We start from the raw sequence: 17,729 nt of genomic DNA, 5'->3' as shown, positions 1-17,729 counted from the left end.
GTAAATCCAAGTGTCGCCTACATGCTATGGCAGTCCCCTGTGCAAAGGGAGTAAAATTGTTGTAAACTTTAAACATGTTCAGTACAGAAAAATCGTCTATGGCTACCTCTTGTAAGAGGGCCACATCAATAGACGATTTAATGAGAAAGTCATTGAGAGCAATTATTCTGGTCTTACTTTGCATTTGATTCAAATTTATAGATGCCAAGGTAAATGTTTGCATGATTAGAACTGTCCACAAAAGAAAACTAAACTTACTTACATTCTTCAACATAACTAAACTCTAATTTCTGCCTAGAATGCATTAACTATGCTTTCCACTAAATAAATCTGGGGTAAGTTTGTTACTCGTCGAAGGTTTCTCTTTAATTACATTTCCTGAATTACTTGTTAAACTACCCTTTGACACATCTTGTTTTGGGGTACCAGGTTCTACTCTAAATTCGTTATGAACTATTGTGGAACTTACGCATTCATTATTTTTCTTCTTCTTTCTACGTAGCACCATGGACTCTTCCGCCACTGACCGTAACCTTGATACAGATCTTGACCGTGATTTCCTAGGAGAGGTAACTACGGGGAATTCTGCCTCCGCGAACAAAGCACTTGGGGGTGGGGGCGGGGGTATGTGATGCATCTCCTCTGCAGTGGTCAATGTTGGCTGCTCCATCTCTTCCCTTCCTGTTGGTGCATTCTTCTCACTAACTTCCTGTCTGGTACCTGTCTCCTCGTCGGTGATTCTGGGGCTATCCGTGTTCCCTCCATTGTTATCTCCTGACGCTGGGACTTCTGCAACTAACGGAGCTGAATCACTTAGTTTAGTCCGTACGGGTAGCACAGTTGGTTCATATACCATCGGTACATTGTCAGCGGGTATATTAACCGGACCCCTGCGGGGCTGGTTCCCTGAGGATCGACGCTTAGGGCACTGAGCAACTACATGATCCTCCCCCGAACACGCGAGGCACGTACGCACCTGCCCAGGTATGTTACATATGAGGGTATGGGTTTACGTAGTATCATTTTAATCAAGACACGTCCAGTTCGAGTAGGGTAAATGTGATCTGCAGAGTATGTCTCGTCTTCAATTTTTAACACTTCCCCATAAGACCTCATGACACGACTTATCACTTCTGCACTTAATTCAATTGGGACTACATGGATTCTGACGATTACATGCCGCTGGTGGGCCCATTCTACTTCAACTTTATGATCACCATCTACGTCACTGTAGATTACCTCAGCACCAAAATCATTTAGTAACCGTTCTCCCACCACTTTTGTCGCAAATTTCACGTACAAACACTTACGAAAGTAATCTATTTCAAAACTGAGCACTTGGTTCGTAGGCACTTGGTAGACATCATGAAACCATCGATGAAAATCCAATGACGTAGGTCGCGTTTTGACCTCACGGAAAACAAATTTCAAGGTGTTTTCTCTTTGTGTATTCATCGTGAACTATTTCATCGTATCTTCACTGGCTCACGGTAATTGTAGTCAAAACCTCGCTTGCACTCCAAAGGAAAAAAGAACTAACACAACACTAGCAAACCGTATACGGCCTTAGCTAACTCGGACAGTTCGATCACTAAGTCTTCTCACGCGAAGAGCGGAGCTCGCTACGAACTGATACCTGCACGAGCTGCAGGCAGACTGGACTCCGCCACTGAGGCCGACTTGACCACACAGTTCTTCTTGATCTATTACTCATATGCTCCTACCCATCTATTGAAACCGTATGGCGCTATTTCATCTGATATTTATGAAAGTATTTCAAACAAAATATTACAATTAAGTTAGTATTTTTCGAAACAACGAAACATTATGTTTTCTTTTTAACTCTAAATATTGAAAACTAGAGAAATTAGAATTCGGTCACATACATGATAGCCCATGTTGTGGATGATTGAAAGGCCCACTTGCAGAAGACTGCGAGATGAGCATGCATAGTTCTACGATTGGCAAGCATTGTGATCTCTGCCTGACACCACAATTCACAGTCAACAACGCGAATTTTCTCTCAGCATTATGACGTCATCCTTGGCTGATTTGCATCGGTGTGCCCAGAAACTCGTAAACTAGGTATATTAGTCCTCATTACTTCTGTTCTTTTAACATTCAACTCATATTTTTCCTCACAGTTTGGCCACAAAAGGGTTAAGATTTTCACCGATATCTCTTTGTTTACCGTATTGCTTTACTCATGACGAAAGTTTGTAATGGAGAAGCTACATGGAAAAACACATCCTAAGTGGTGCCTAGGAATAATTAGATTGATCAGAAGAAGAATTTTAATATATTCTCCCTCTTATAAATGTCCAAAACAATAATTCTGCTACATAAAAAATCTGTTCTACAAGAGAATTGAACCAACGATCTTATCACTTTCCCACTATATCACTCGATCATATCAATTGTAAAATTTGACTTAAAAGTAGGGAGAAATCTTGCAAACTTTGTTGATATACCTGCTGTTTCTCATTATTTTATTGTTACAAGCTGGGATAGACTTAAGGTCTGCAACTCAGAACTAGACTTCTGTGGTAAATTATTCTCTCACGTCTACTCTAATGTGACAATCTCATGTATTCTAAATGCGAAGTGGCATTGTTACATAATGCAAATAACTTCTCATACCAACTTTGGCCACAGCCACCGAGCATTTACTTTCTGGACATATACAGAGTGTCCGAAAAGTCACGCAACCCGGTGTTTACGACCGTATAACGGAATAGCGAAACGGAATGAGAAGAAACGCTTTCTGCCAAGAGAATGCCCTGTATATTAGGAAAATTTAGAGAGACAAACATATGTAAGAACATGCATGTTTTAATAACAAATAAGCAAAGTGTTGCCAAAGGCGGAAAAAAAATATTTGCAAATCGTGTATATTGATGCACAGAACTCACTGAGGTAAATTATTGCAACATTTCACAATACCAACGAACAGTTTGGATGGCCATCTAATGAATTTGACAGAAAAAGAACTTTGACGAAGTTTCAAAAACATTGCAGAAAGGAATAAATGGGCTGTTCCAAAAATCGATGTTTTCACAATATTACGCAGGACACTGGCAACACTGTTGCTGTCACGTGCCACTAACAGATGTGTTTCACCTCAGGCTATCACACTAGGGCACTTTTAAAGACAAAGGAGAAAGTTGGTTATTCTCGAACATATGCAATAAATTACATACACCTTGCAACCCTGAAATGTGGGTACAGAAGAACGTGTATCAATTGTTATGTTTTCTGTGCCTTAGGTGGTTGCTGTTTGCAGCGAACGGCATTCCAGATTGTGTCTACTTATGCTGACGTCGTGTGTGTGTTTTTAAAATGCCATATTCTACACAGGAAAGAGTGTTTATTGTTAAAGAATATATCCGAACATCGTCATATTCTTGCGTAAGAGAAGCATTTAGGGATACCCACATTTCAGGGTTGCAAGGTGTATGTAATTTATTGCATATGTTCGAGAATAACCAACTTTCTCCTTTGTCGTTAAAAGTGCCTTAGTGTGATAGCCTGAGGTGAAACACGTCTGTTAGTGACACGTGACACCAACAGTGTTGCCAGTGCCCCTCGTAATATTGTGAAAACATCGATTTTTGGAACAGCCCATTTATTCCCTTCTGCAATGTTTTTGAAACTTCGTCAAAGTTCTTTTTCTGTCAAATTCATTAGATGGCCATCCAAATTGTTCGTTGGTATTGTGAAATGTTGCAATAATTTACCTCAGTGAGTTCTGTGCATCAATATACACGATTTGCAAATATTTTTTTTCCGCCTTTGGCAACACTTTGCTTATTTGTTATTAAAACATGCATGTTCTTACATATGTTTGTCTCTCTAAATTTTCCCAATATACAGGACATTCTCTTGGCAGAAAGCGTTTCTTCTCATTCCGTTTCGCTATTCCGTTATACGGTCGTAAACACCGGGTTGCGTGACTTTTCGGACACTCTGTAGTAAATGTCCTATGTATGTTAAATCGTAAGAAGTTGCCTGTATAGTGAGGGACATTCCCAACAGTTGAGGATAAATTTATTTTCTGTGGTCAACAAGATCTACCACTTCGAAGTGACGATGACAGTGGCCTACTAGGGGAGATTTCACACCGTGTGGCCTCAGGATTTAACAAGTCGTGCGGTCTTTTGTGTCGCTACGGTGTGAAATGTTGCTGTTGATTAGCTTATTCCAAACAACATGTATCGCGTGTCCTTTCGGTCTGAAATCTTCCTAAGTCTTGAAGATTAGTCACAAGGATGGAAAGTTAGGGCTTTGCTAAGGTTAGGCAAACACAGGCGACAGCACCCTAAAGGATAATATCCACACCTGCAGGAAGGACGCATCTTATTTCAGTCTCCAATACGAAATTATAAAAAAACTTCTGGTGAGTTGATTTGAAAAAAAAATGTGTCCGAGATAAAGAGTGGCGTGGCCAGGATTTTTGGAAAGGAGAAGGGTTACGGGTACTATTTTTGGTGGTCAGTCCTCATTTTGCCATCTTTTCCTGTCTTTGACATCCTTTTTTAATGGAATATTTGGTCAAATGGGGTTATGACCCCAACAACCCTGCTTGGGCACGTCCCTGGAGATAAATGAATAAGCATTTGATCATATTGGGAGACGAAACAGTAGATGTTTTGGGAATGGAAGGATTTTCACTGTGAATTAATTGTTTCGCCCTCCAGCTGTATTCAAGAAGACTTCCTTTGTATCGTGCTGATACAATATATGACAATACTGTGGAAGCTATTACAAACAATGTTGAACACTCGCGAGTGTTTAGGCCTGAATATGAACAATTTGGTGGGTTTCGGCTTTTATAAGAGCTGCAACCTTGGAATAACAAGACACATTAGTGGCGTTCAGGCTCGAATCAGAGAGAAATATTCGAGAACTGTCTGCATCAAAGTTTGCAGCCCATAGTTTGAATCTTGCGTTGTCGAGTAGATTGTTCATCCCGTGCTTTTGTAACAGCTTCGTAAAAACACTCAAAGACACCATAGGTGTGTTGATGCCTCATGAGAAGAAATGGACAAACACACATACTGAGATGGTCCCGGCACACAATTTTAATGCATGGAAAGAGAGGAGTCGAGTGATAAAGAAAAATTGAGATTTCCGATTAAAATGACAGCCTTAAACAGTGGCCCCATTTTTTGCCTCCACACTATTACACTATAGCCTCTTAATGCTAAGCCTTGTCTACCGGGAGAAAGTCAATTTTCCTTGCAACCCACCCCCCCTCCCCCATTTTGGAACCCAATTTTCACCATTGGCCTTAAATATAGAATTGTGAGGATCTATATATACCCCTTAAAAATTGTGTTCAGCTCCTCCCCCTCCCCGAAAGGAATTCCTGGATACATGCCTGATAGAGAACATGTTTCCTCAATAATGTTCGCACGGCTATCAGTTGTTGGTTGATTAAAAAAAAGAGTGGGTCATTATTGTTCTGTACTAGTTGGTTAGAAAAGACAACATTTCTTTGTCCCTAATTTCCTTACCTTACCAACGATAATATAAACTATACGTTGCTCGAAAGGTACGAAAAAGAATTATAAAAATAACATATTAGATGCAAGACAATTACCAAATTATTCTGAAATATGTCTTATTACGAGTAAATTACAGAAATATGTTTTAAGAACGCTAAATTGGTAAAGTATGTCAAAATGTGCCTCATCAAGTTCGTTTATTTCGGATGATTTTTCATTAGATACGTAAAGATCTCACCCTTTTATTGCAGCCGATCCCAAATAAAAAGTATGATATAACATAAAGCTTCGCTCCCTATTCATCAGTTATTCTAGCTAGTACAAGAATATGACCAATTCAAATAATTATATTATAACTTCAACACCAGCAAGGTTTTGCAAGTATTTTCTTGCGTTAGGTTTAAATGGATTAAACATATCTTAACATGCAATGTTAATTGGACCTTAAACATTTTCTAGAGCTTTTAACTATACTTATTCTAACACTACGCTTCGGAGGGCACCTCTTCTCTAGTCCTCAGGTGAAGGAATTTGGCGATGTGGTGGGAATCGAACCTACAACAGACCTGCGATTTCACTAAAAATTCGTTACCTTAAACAACTATTTCACGCAACCCCAAAATTCTTCACTAATTTTTGCTCCACTTAAACTATTTATATTTTGAAAAAAAAAGAGAGCCATATTTTCTTCAATTCTACGTGACGTACGAGTAATATGGTCCTTCAAATCATATCAACGATTCGGCCATGTTTAGCTTTTATTATTAATTATTTTGTCCCTAATTTTCTTATCTTACCAACTATATAAAATATACGTTGCTCGAAAGGTACGAAAAATAAATTATAAAAATAACCGATCATATGCAAGACAATTACAAAATTATACAGAAATATGTCCTACATACATTCATACAAAAATAAATGTAATTTTTTGTGGTGATTATTAGTGGAGGGCGTCCCTAGAATGGAGGAAACGATAGCGACCCGGGTACATAGGGTTCTAATTACACTGAGAACCTCTCACGAAAGTGGGTTTGTGATTGGTCTATGAAATACTTGTTTTATTTAAGTGGACATCATACATAATCCACTAGAAGGCAAGACTAACACGAGAAAGTGGATATGTACATTTTAGACGCGGTGTATGCGTCTTGTAGACTTACAAATATAAATTTAGTGCTTCTTTTTTGCACATTGCAAGTTGGATGTCTTAACAAGTGATAGTTTTTGCAATTTACTAGCACAACTTGAAAAATTTCGGCTTAGATGAATGACTAGGGCATACATAAATTTGGAAGCGATGTTTAAAATCACTAAGTTGAATGGGACTTTTCGAATTTTCATAGTAGTGATAATGCCTTTTTGAGTTCTATTTATTGGAAATATAAATCAAAATTTAATATGTTAATCTTACAAAACCGGTTCAGGAGAGAAAATAGCAAGCTTATATGGATTCTGGACCGTAAGGAATCTTTTTATGTTTAAAGTATTTCAATTCACTCCAGGAAGAATTTTTTCCGGATGAATTTAAACACGGTCCAGGAACCTTGTTTAGGATCAATTTAAACACGGTCCAGAAATCTTTTTTCATCAATTTAAATACGGTCCATGAACCTTTTTTCAGGATCAATTTAAATACGGTCCAGGAACCTCTTTTCATCAATTTAAATACGGTCCAGGAACCTTTTTTCAGGATCAATTTAAATACGGTCCAGGAACCTTTTTTCAGGATTAATTTAAATACAGTCCAGGAACCTTTTTTCAGGATCAATTTAAATACGGTCCAGGAACCTTTTTTCATCAATTTAAATACGGTCCAGGAACCTTTTTTCAGGATCAATTTAAATACGGTCCAGGAACCTTTTTTCAGGATCAATTTAAATACGGTCCAGGAACCTTTTTTCAGGATTAATTTAAATACAGTCCAGGAACCTTTTTTTCGGATCAATTTAAATACGGTCCAGGAACCTTTTTTTCAATGAACGAATACTCAACTTGTACCGTTTTTAAATTGTGCAAGAAAGAAAGTTCCGGTTTTGCAGAGAAACCCAAAGAGCCCGTTACAAGTTATGTGTTCCGGACCTTTAACGACCCTGGTACAAAATATAATTATGATTTAATGGAAGCACGAGAGAAGAAAATAGTTGAAATGAGCATCCAAATACGGCTGGCAGTTGTCCTTTACAAAAGCATCCTCTGAGAAAAATCCGTCCTGAAAAGAGCGAGAAAGAAAGTCGCAACGAATTTCATATTTAGAAAACGCTTTTCCTTCTTGTTCTTTTGTGGGTAAAAAGAGAAAGTAAATCCCCATGAAATTGCTTTCTTCCTTTCTCACCGTCGCCATCTTCAAAGATGTCTGCGCCGGACAAAGAGGAGGAGTGGCTGCTCACTCAGGTAGTTGATAATCCTGTTTCCACAAGGGTGAAGACGCTTCCCTCAACGAGCTTCATATGGAGGGAAAGAGGGTTGGTCTACTCGATTATGGCGGCTAGCACTTAAAGGAAAGAAATGGCAGAACCTCTTCCAAAGATCCAGGCCCACCTGAGAAATTGATTTCGTAATCCAAAAAAATTAAAGAGAACGTTGCGAAGAGTTTATCTTGACATGGAAAATTTACAAATATTTGCATTCCATGTTATTCTTTTTTTGTTGTTATATCGCAAAGTCCTCCCAGATTATTTGTCGGAATTAACAATTATTTCAATTCATTTCAATTTTATTGAAACTAATTTATATTTTAAGTTTAGTATTCCAATTTTACGAATATGCTTTTTCTCTCTAACACTTATTGGTTGCTTATATACAAATACAAGTAAAATATAATACAAAGTACATAATTTTTATTTCGAACATATTGTTATCTTGTATATTTTAGAATCCTTTAACACGTTGTGATTTGAATTGAATTGTTGTTCAAGTACACTTTATGCAAAGAAGAGCTGATCGGAACTGGGCCTATTGTTTTAAAGTGGGACCAAAATCACTGTGCAATGTGCCTCCACCGGTTATCGAACCCGGGTGCCCTTGATTACAAGGCGACGAAGTTACCACTACACCAACAGAGAGAGGCTTTAACGCAATATGAAAGATCGAAATCAACATCGATGACGTTTAACTTGCTATGTTGCGGAATGCGGCCTCGTCCAAAGCGTTGCTGTTTCGTCACCGTTTTTTTATTCAAGTGGTCGCGGATTTGACATGAAATAAAATATAGAGAACAAAAATTCTCCTAGAATTCATGAAATTTGTCTCTTCTCATTTGTAACAATCGAGTACATAATTATTTGAAGACAGAAAGGTTTGTTTACTTTTATTAAGTATTTTTTTCTACCTTTGTGGAATTGAAATGCATTCATAAGAATTCAGTTAAGCAAAATCTCACGTTGGAAGTACACTTGTGTTCAGATTTAACCATCAAATAACAAATATCACCCACAGAGTGTCTATATTTTATTTTGCACTACTTTGTTGGGGAGGGGGTGGGGGGTAAGTGCATACTGGGTATGAGGGTTTATACATGAGTAGTTACTTAAGTGTAAATCAAATTCCATACTCTTCAAGGAGGGAAGGGGTGATATAAGTTGCAGCACTAATAATATAAACTTCTGTCTGGTGTGTTGCATTTGCTAATACTCCATAAGACATAGACAGCGAATGCTTTACTCTTGCAATTGTGGACTAATTTAGTTAGAGGCGAATAGCAAAAAGAAACGTTGTGCCTGTACTTCGTGAAATTTTCTAAGGGAATCTTTGAATGCCTTTCTTGGAAAGGTGTCTGAACTTTTATCCTCTAAATTTTACGCAGGGTGTTCATGACATTCAAGTGCAGTACACGTAATCGGTCCCTGATGTCGAAAGTCTAATAAGCAACAAGGCTTTGCTGGTTATTTCTGCATTCCACATCGATGGCCCTTTCATCTTAATGAATGGTTCCATTAGTGGTTCAATGGCAATATTTGACAAATCATCTTCGGAGCTCTTTATTACTTTTTGGTGCGAGAGTAACGAGTTGTGTTCCCAAACTCCAATTACTCAAATAGGAAAACCGATCAATATCTCATTATGTAACGTTCGTTCTACATGCTGCAAATGTTTATCACCAGGGCCCAGATTTTTATGACATGTCATCTTTTATCCTTATGTAGTGTGCATTGCTCTTAAGTATTAAAATCCTGAACACGAATCTCTTGTTACAAAAATGTGAATTTTGTTGTGCGTCTTTTTGTCATATTTTCTATGTTTATGTTTTAGTTAATTTTTTAAAGTGTTACGTCATTTGTTGATAAATGTTCGCGTTTTAGGGCGTTGTTTCGTCGTTTTAGGTGTCTTAGCTACTTATTGTCACGGCACGCTTTTGATTCGATATTTTCACTGCCATACACTTAGTTAGCGAAAGATCTTCAGAGAGGAAATTTTGCTTTCCTGTTTCTGTAGTTTCACTAGGCCGTGCTTAAAGTAAAGCCATCCATATCGTTTCATTTAAGACAGATTGCATCAGAATTCGGAGATGTTTTCTCTACGGACGGTAAAGTATTAATTTGGAAGATGTTCGAAACAAAGCTATCCGCCGAAAGAAAACTGCAACTCGCACGTAAAAAGAAATCCACGCAACTTTTACTGCAACAAAGTGTATCCGAGAAGGATTGTTGTACGACAACAGGCGTTTCTCACTTTCGAGAAACGTCGCATGCTGATTGTTACCTACTCCAATAATTCTGAATAAGATTTTTATACCTAAAATTAGGGTGGATAAAAATCATAATTTAAAAAAAAAATCACTTTTCATGATTTTTTTAATGGGATTTTTTAAAATAGATTTTATACATTTTTTAAATCACACACTTAAAATTGCTTGTATGGTTTTTGGCACCATACATACAATATATGTATTTTTTAATGAAAATACCTTTTTTCTACTAACATACATTTTTCTGTTTCTGATTCTTACATATGAACCTATTGTGGAAATGTTTGTTGAGTGTGCTAATGAAACTATAATAATTTCAGTAACTTTTCTTCCAGTGGAAGTAAAACATTCTGGATGTACTATATAATTTGAACTTATAATATTTTTATAGTCTTTATAGCTGAATTTCGGAAATTTTCTTAATGATAGTTTTCAAAATTTCAGCTGCCATGTTTATTTATAGCTTAACATGATTATTTATTTGTTGTTTTGGATCGCGAAGATAAGGCACAAGCCTTTTCTTCCACTTAACCATCTCTACTTTACATTATAGAAAAATTTATTATAAATGCGAAATATTAAAAAAGAACTAGAAACCTTAGAATACCAAAGCAAATAAAAACACAAATAAGAAAAAGGAAAATGAAAACACAAAAAATAAATATACAGAGTAAGAAATGTAAAAAAATACACGTAAAACATAAACGCACACACACATAAAAAATACTGGAATTACAGAATAGTCAGTAGATGTTGGTCCTACAAGTTTACACGAAAGGTGGAGCGAATTTACAATATAGAGATATTCTCCAATTTTGTTAATATTTTGCATACTCACTAATTTAGGCCTCACAACCACGATCTGAACTTTAAATTTGGGGGTTACGTCTGTAAATCAGGAAAAAATGGGGTTCATGATCTCAACCAACAATGTAGAATTGCTCATTATTTATCGCAAGATCTATCGTTTCACAACGAAATATACATATTGCTGATATAGTAAATACACAAATTTGAACTATGTTTTCCTAACCCAACTGCAAGTAACCTAACCTTACTATGAATGGTGCGTGACCTATGCATGCATGGTTGCCGCGATTTGATAACTATGTTTGCCTAACCTAACCTAACCTTCGTGTGAATGGTGCGTGGGGCTATTCGCCAATGGTGCGTGACCTATGCATTCATGGTTCTACGACCCCAAATTTTAACTATGTCTGCCTAACCTAACCTAACCTTCCTGTGAATGGTGCGTGACCTATACGTCCATGGTTCTACACTTTTGTAGCACGTAACTGATGAAGAGACATTAATAATCAAAGGAACTGATCTTCATTTTCTACGAAGACACACACTTGCAACAAGGATAACTTGGATCTAGCGAAAAAAGTCCCTCGTTAGTGACACTGAGTAATTGCATGGCTGAAGTTTTTTTCTTTCCGTGCACAACACTTGTCAAATACTTCCACGCGTAGTTATCAATACACGAACGGTTTCTGTACAATTTCAAAACGTGCCTACGTGGATGCATGTAACTACCCTCCTTCGGCAGAACACCAAATTCCATTATTTTGTTAACCAAACCACGACCATCCTCTTCTACACTCCACTTATATAACTGTAGCGCATTAACAATATTTTCATTCCTCTCCGCCATTCTTACACGACCTTCCACGAACAATGCTGTCAACCAAAGAGAATAGCTCTGAACAGCGTCGCAACGCTCTAGACAGCGGGACGGGCGTTGATCGTCATTTCTTTACATCATCAAACATGGTTGCTATGTTTCTTTATGGGGAATCATCGCGATAATTAACAACGTTATTTTACAAGTTCTACCTAAATGTGCAATTTTACACGCTACACCCAAATATTGTGCATATACTTAAGTACGACTGCATATTTAGTGAGTATAACAACTAGTAAAGTAATTATACAACATCTCTATGTTGTAAATTCTTACCCGAAAGGTTTCATTTCATTTTTACTTTATTTTCCTGTTTACAGTACTGGTAAGTTGACTGCAGAAGATGATATCTTAATTTTTATTTGAATTGCCGAGAGAAGAAGAGTTAGTTTCTTATGCCATTGGGGAGGTCGTTCCACGCTCTGCTAGCAGTGACCGTGAAGGAATTTCCATAAAAAGCTGTCTTCGTAGTTAGAGATCGGTTAGTTCATTGAACTCTCCAGCCTAATTTTTGCCTATTTTTTGGGAGCAGGAAAAGGTTTATTATCCATTTTGCCTTGACTCATCTCACTCAACAGGCCGCTAGGTGCCGTGGCTTGCCGCGAGTTGATAGCTTCCTGGAGATAAGGCCTTGCTCGAAAAGGTTTATTATCCAGCGACTGTGCGAGTCTTTTCTTTACCTCTTGTTATAACATTAAAGAGTTGTATTTTGCTTACGAAATGCGTTTGCCTGCTTTCGTTCAAGATACTAGGAGGATTTTCAGACTTTTACAAAACCTGATTAAATGAGTGAAGCAAAGATGAAAATTACCTTTCACATATTTTTATTACTCAGATTCTATTTTTACTTAAACAATCGCAAGGAGGCCCTTGTTAAGTCTCGTTCACCTGATTTACACCTGAGAATCCAGATACAGGGATATACAGAAAATGCCCTGATTGTCTCGGTGAAGTTTCAATGTATAACCCTTGCATAAAATGAACACAGAATAAAACAAATGTAATACATTGGAAATATTACTCATGGTTTTAGCTGGCATTTTGTATTCAGCGCTGTACTACTTGTTACCTTATACTGACCGACACTAATAAGCCGTAAAACATATTCTCGAGAGCTCTTGACACTTAAACAAGGCTCACTTATCACTAACAAAACCACTGTTGACGTATCTTCCTAATTTCTAAAATGCATTTCCTGATCATTTCGCTTCAATCTTTAGAAGCCACCTCTCGACGATCCAATTCAGTTACGCTGCAACTCTTCCCTTCTTCCGGGCTGCAAGTTCACCGTTTAAGTTCCTTTTTGGGATCGACCTCATTCCTTTCGGCGCTTCAACGTAACGAAATTTCAAAAATGTCAACTGCTCGAGTCACTGCAAATTTTCCAAGCTTTTGCCAGCTACGTGCGCGCGAACACGAACCGCAAACACGAGACGCCATAACATATAAGCGCCTACTGCACTCTTTGTGAGCCAAAATCCCGCACAGTCTATTATTTAAAAGGGGAGTGTTCATCCTCATTCGTTCCCGAGGAAATCGCAAGTCCTACAACAATCGGTTATATTGTGGTAGATGTTTTCAAGGTGATACAGTAAGTGTAATGCTGCGTAGTATTTTTTTGCATATGGCCTTCACATGTAGGTGACGTGATATATGGAGGATTTCTGTGTTGTGGAAAGGAGGTGACGTGAGCCAATTAAAATACATTTAGTTTTCTCAGCATTTACTCGCAGGCCGTTTGCCTGAGACCACTTGCAAGCGTTCATAATATCATCGTTTAGGACATTTATGGCCATATTGATACTTGTTTTAGGGAACGACAAATAACATTGGACTTGATCTGCGTACAGATTGTAATTTGTTGATTGAAAGGTTCCAGATATATCATTTACGCACATGTAGAAGAGCAGCGGAGACAGGACCCTACCTTGGGGTACACCACAATTTATCGGCAGCAGCGACGACTTATTGTCAGAAACGAACGTGCATTGGCATTACTGTCTGGCTGCTAAGAATGATCGAGTTCAGTAACAGTGGGTTGGGAAAAGTTGAAAAGAAAGTGACAATTTCGGCAGTAGGATATCGTGGTCGACGGTTTGAAGACTTTGCTGTAATCGAGGAGAACTAGCATCGTCAGATATCTCTTATCCATCGCCAACCTTACATCATCCACCACTTTAATGAGTGCTGTGCTGGTGCTGTGTTGCGGGCGGAAACCGGACTGGAAGGAGTTTAAATTTTTTTTTCGATTGCACATAGTTAAAAATTTGCTCGTGAAAAATGTTTTCAAATACTTGTGACAAAGAGAGTAGAATTCAGATTGGTCGAGAATCTTGAGCTCTTTCTGGGTTGGTGATTTTAGCCAGGGGGCGTATGTGAGCAAGTTTCCAAATGCTTGGGAATGTGCCAATGTACAGGGGTGTGTTGAAAATGTCTGCAATTGCGGGTGAGATGTGGGCAGCTATACATTTTAACATGTTAATATAAATTTCATCTGCTCCGGTTGCATTGGACTTGATTTTATTAATTATAGTTTGGACCCTTAAATGCGTAATAAAAGAGATATCGAAACTATTGATTTTTTTACTTTTGTGGACACTTATGGAGTTGATTGTACGGTTCTTAATTTCAGGATTTATGTCTGATACGTTTTACAAGTAGCCATTTAGTCCTTCTGTGGAGATATCAATATCATATTTTTTCCCAACGTCGAACATTTTAAGTTTATTCCACAGCGATTTCGACTGCTATCTATATTTTAAAAGTTGTCCCGCAAAGGAAAACTTTCTCTTGTGTATTTCCTGCGTGCACAGATTCCGAAAAATGCGGTATTCTTCGAAATAATCATGTACTGACTGCAGGTTTGCTTTGAGTGCAACTGCCTGTAAGCTGCATCCCTGCGGGACATAAGGTACATAATCTCGGGGGTGATCCACGGGCTGGGAGGTCTCGAAACCTTTTTTCTTTCACGGGTGCGTGCTTGTTGTAAATATGAAGGATGAGGAAATTTAAGAAAATAACTTTCTCGTCAACTCTTTGAAAAGAGAACATGCTATGGCATGTTTACTGCTTCAATATTCAGGGCTTGAATTACTATATTGTACATTTTTCTGCAAAAACGGTTTGCTATTCTTGCCTAAAAAAAAATAATGAATTTTAAGTCAAGATATATATTTAAATGTATTTACAGTTTCCTTTCATATGAGCTTCACCCCATCAGTACATATATTTTGTTTCCTTGCTTTGAACACAATAAACACCATTAAGTGATTAAGAGATCAATGTGCTTTCACCAAAAGTGATTCTAATGTCTACAAAATCCTTATATACATTATTCAATAAATTATTTTTTTAAAGTGATTTGAAGAATAAAATTGGTAAACGTTGTAAGTGCCAAAATAATTCAAACACCATTTTTCAAGTTAAACTGTGCAATTTAACTAATACTAACTCTCTAGCCTTCTTAAATCCGAAGGTTCATGGCTGCAGCTACACAGGCCTTCCATCTGCCCCTATCTCGAGCAAGATCTATATACTCTTTTCCATCGATACCGATTTCCTTTAGGTCCATCTCAACGTTGTCCCTCCATCTTCGTCTTGGCCTTCCTACAGGTCTCTTACCATCGGGTTTCCCAACAAGAATCCTGTAAACTCCTCTTTCCTCTCCCATTCGTGTCATATGGCCTGCCCACCTAAGTCTTCTTGATTTAATTATTCTAATAATATCTGGACATGAATACAAATTATGTAGTTCTAAATTATGTAACCTTCTCCACTCACCTGTCTCCTCATCCCTTTTAGTTCCAAATATTTTCCTCAGGATCTTATTTTCAAATACTCTCAATTTATGTTCCTCTTTCAATGTAAGGGACCAAGTTTCACACCCATATAATACTACAGGCAAAATTACTGTTAATGTGTGCAATGTGCCATGTTTTATTATCGTAAACGTGAAAAGTGACTGGTAGCCGTCTAAGTAGTTCAAAGGGCGTGTAAAGGAGGTCACTAGTGTGAACGCTCTTATGGGCTGATGTGCGGAACGATGCGATTTCCCAACACTTTCGCTTTTGGCACTTAAAACGTTTACCACTTTTAGTCCTCATTTCAATCCTTGATTTTTTTTCATTTTTTTAATTCAATTTACGTTGCCTAAAATTCGCTTACATTGTTGTAATTTCAATTCTGACGTTACAGAAGTAAGAACAGTTTTCAGATATTTTTAGGTCATCATATTCCGGACCCTCACGAAGTCTTCATTTTCCGAGTTCGTTTTGCACATGGATAAAATTACATCGCATCTTTCGTGGCCAAGTGAGGGTCACCGTGCTTCAGCCTGAATATTTTATTGCGCGGACGTTTTCTCGGCAAATTCACCCGCGTGGAGCAAGCTGTCGCGTTTCTTCACAATAAACAAAAAATCAGCGGTTGCTACATGGCCAAGCGCAGCTTTGTTTATTTTCCGCTTTGGCGTGTCTGTAATTATACACAGCGCTTGCGATGCGAAGCTTGCCAAGTGAATATTTTAGTTGTAAAGGGAAGGAACATTTCAGAGAATTAAAAAGAGAATAATTTAAGCAAGAACTGTTGCTGACACAAATAACACAATGATTTCCTTCTGACTTTGGCAGCCAATCAGCTGATCCACACACAGAACCCAAAACGTGTCAATTGACACGACTCCAATAACACATTAACGTGCATAAACTGCACATGATGCACTTTTTGGTGTGTGAAAATACACATAGAAATGCAGAAAAGTTTTTTTTTAACGGTTAGTGTTCCGTATGATGAAGTAAAGATTGGAAAGATCTGACAAGATTATTTCAAAGATAGCAAAACTATACATTTAGCTGTCACTTGATGCATTAAAAGTTATTTTTTTATCTTTGAAATGATCTTGTCTGATCTTCTCAATCTGCATCACATGGAACACCAACTATGAAAGTACCCTTTTATTCATTTCTGTGTGTATTTTGACACACCAAAAAGTGCATAAGTTACAGTTTATGCACATTAATGTGTTATTGGAGTCAACATGTATGTGTCAATTGACACATTTTGGGTTCTGTGTACACCATTTTCGTACTCCATAGCAGTTAGTTCCATGTGATAAAGATTCCTCAGAGGATTACTTCATAATAATTAATATTAATATCTAATTGATAATTACTATCTCTTTAATATTGTTTTAAAACGAGTCTGAGTTAAACATATCGATGACATAGCCGACTATAAAATTGTGCCCTTAAGACGGACATATATTTTCGTGTTTGCCTCATCATCTGTTTCGTGAGTTCGTCATCAGCACTCACGCTTCCGATTAACGTTAAGCGACCTAAGATAACCGGAACAGAAACATAGAAAATATGCATCCTTCATTTGCTCCATGATTCAGCTTATTTGAATGAGTTAAGGAAAATTTAAGGTAATTCTAATCAGATACCAAGGGAAAAATGCAGATAGTATGCAAATGCCATTCCGTCATAATTTTTTACAACAAACACGGCTATTTTTATATTTGATTTATTCTGAATGAAAGACGTCTGCATTGAAAAAATCTCGCACTTTGTCCACTGACATCTGATTAATTCGTTGCAATGTGGCCGCAGCGTTTGAGAACAAAAAGGGTGGCTGAGGAACTGCATTTGGAGATCCCGGCAGATATACCAAAGAACAATTAGGCTGAATGCTTTGTTTATCGGAAAAGATGAGGTTTTAAGGTAATACTAAGCAAAGCCGATTAGCTAATCACTTATGTGTGTAAATTCAACTCAATTGTTGCCGTGTAAAATTTCTGCAATTAAATATATTTAATTAGCAATGGACATATTTATCTAAATGAACTCGC

The sequence above is a fragment of the Lepisma saccharinum genome, chromosome 14 (genome assembly GCF_977018435.1).
Source record: "Lepisma saccharinum chromosome 14, izLepSacc3.1, whole genome shotgun sequence".
Taxonomy (NCBI): Eukaryota; Metazoa; Arthropoda; class Insecta; order Zygentoma; family Lepismatidae; genus Lepisma; species Lepisma saccharinum.
Note: the sequence above shows the minus strand (reverse complement) of the source record.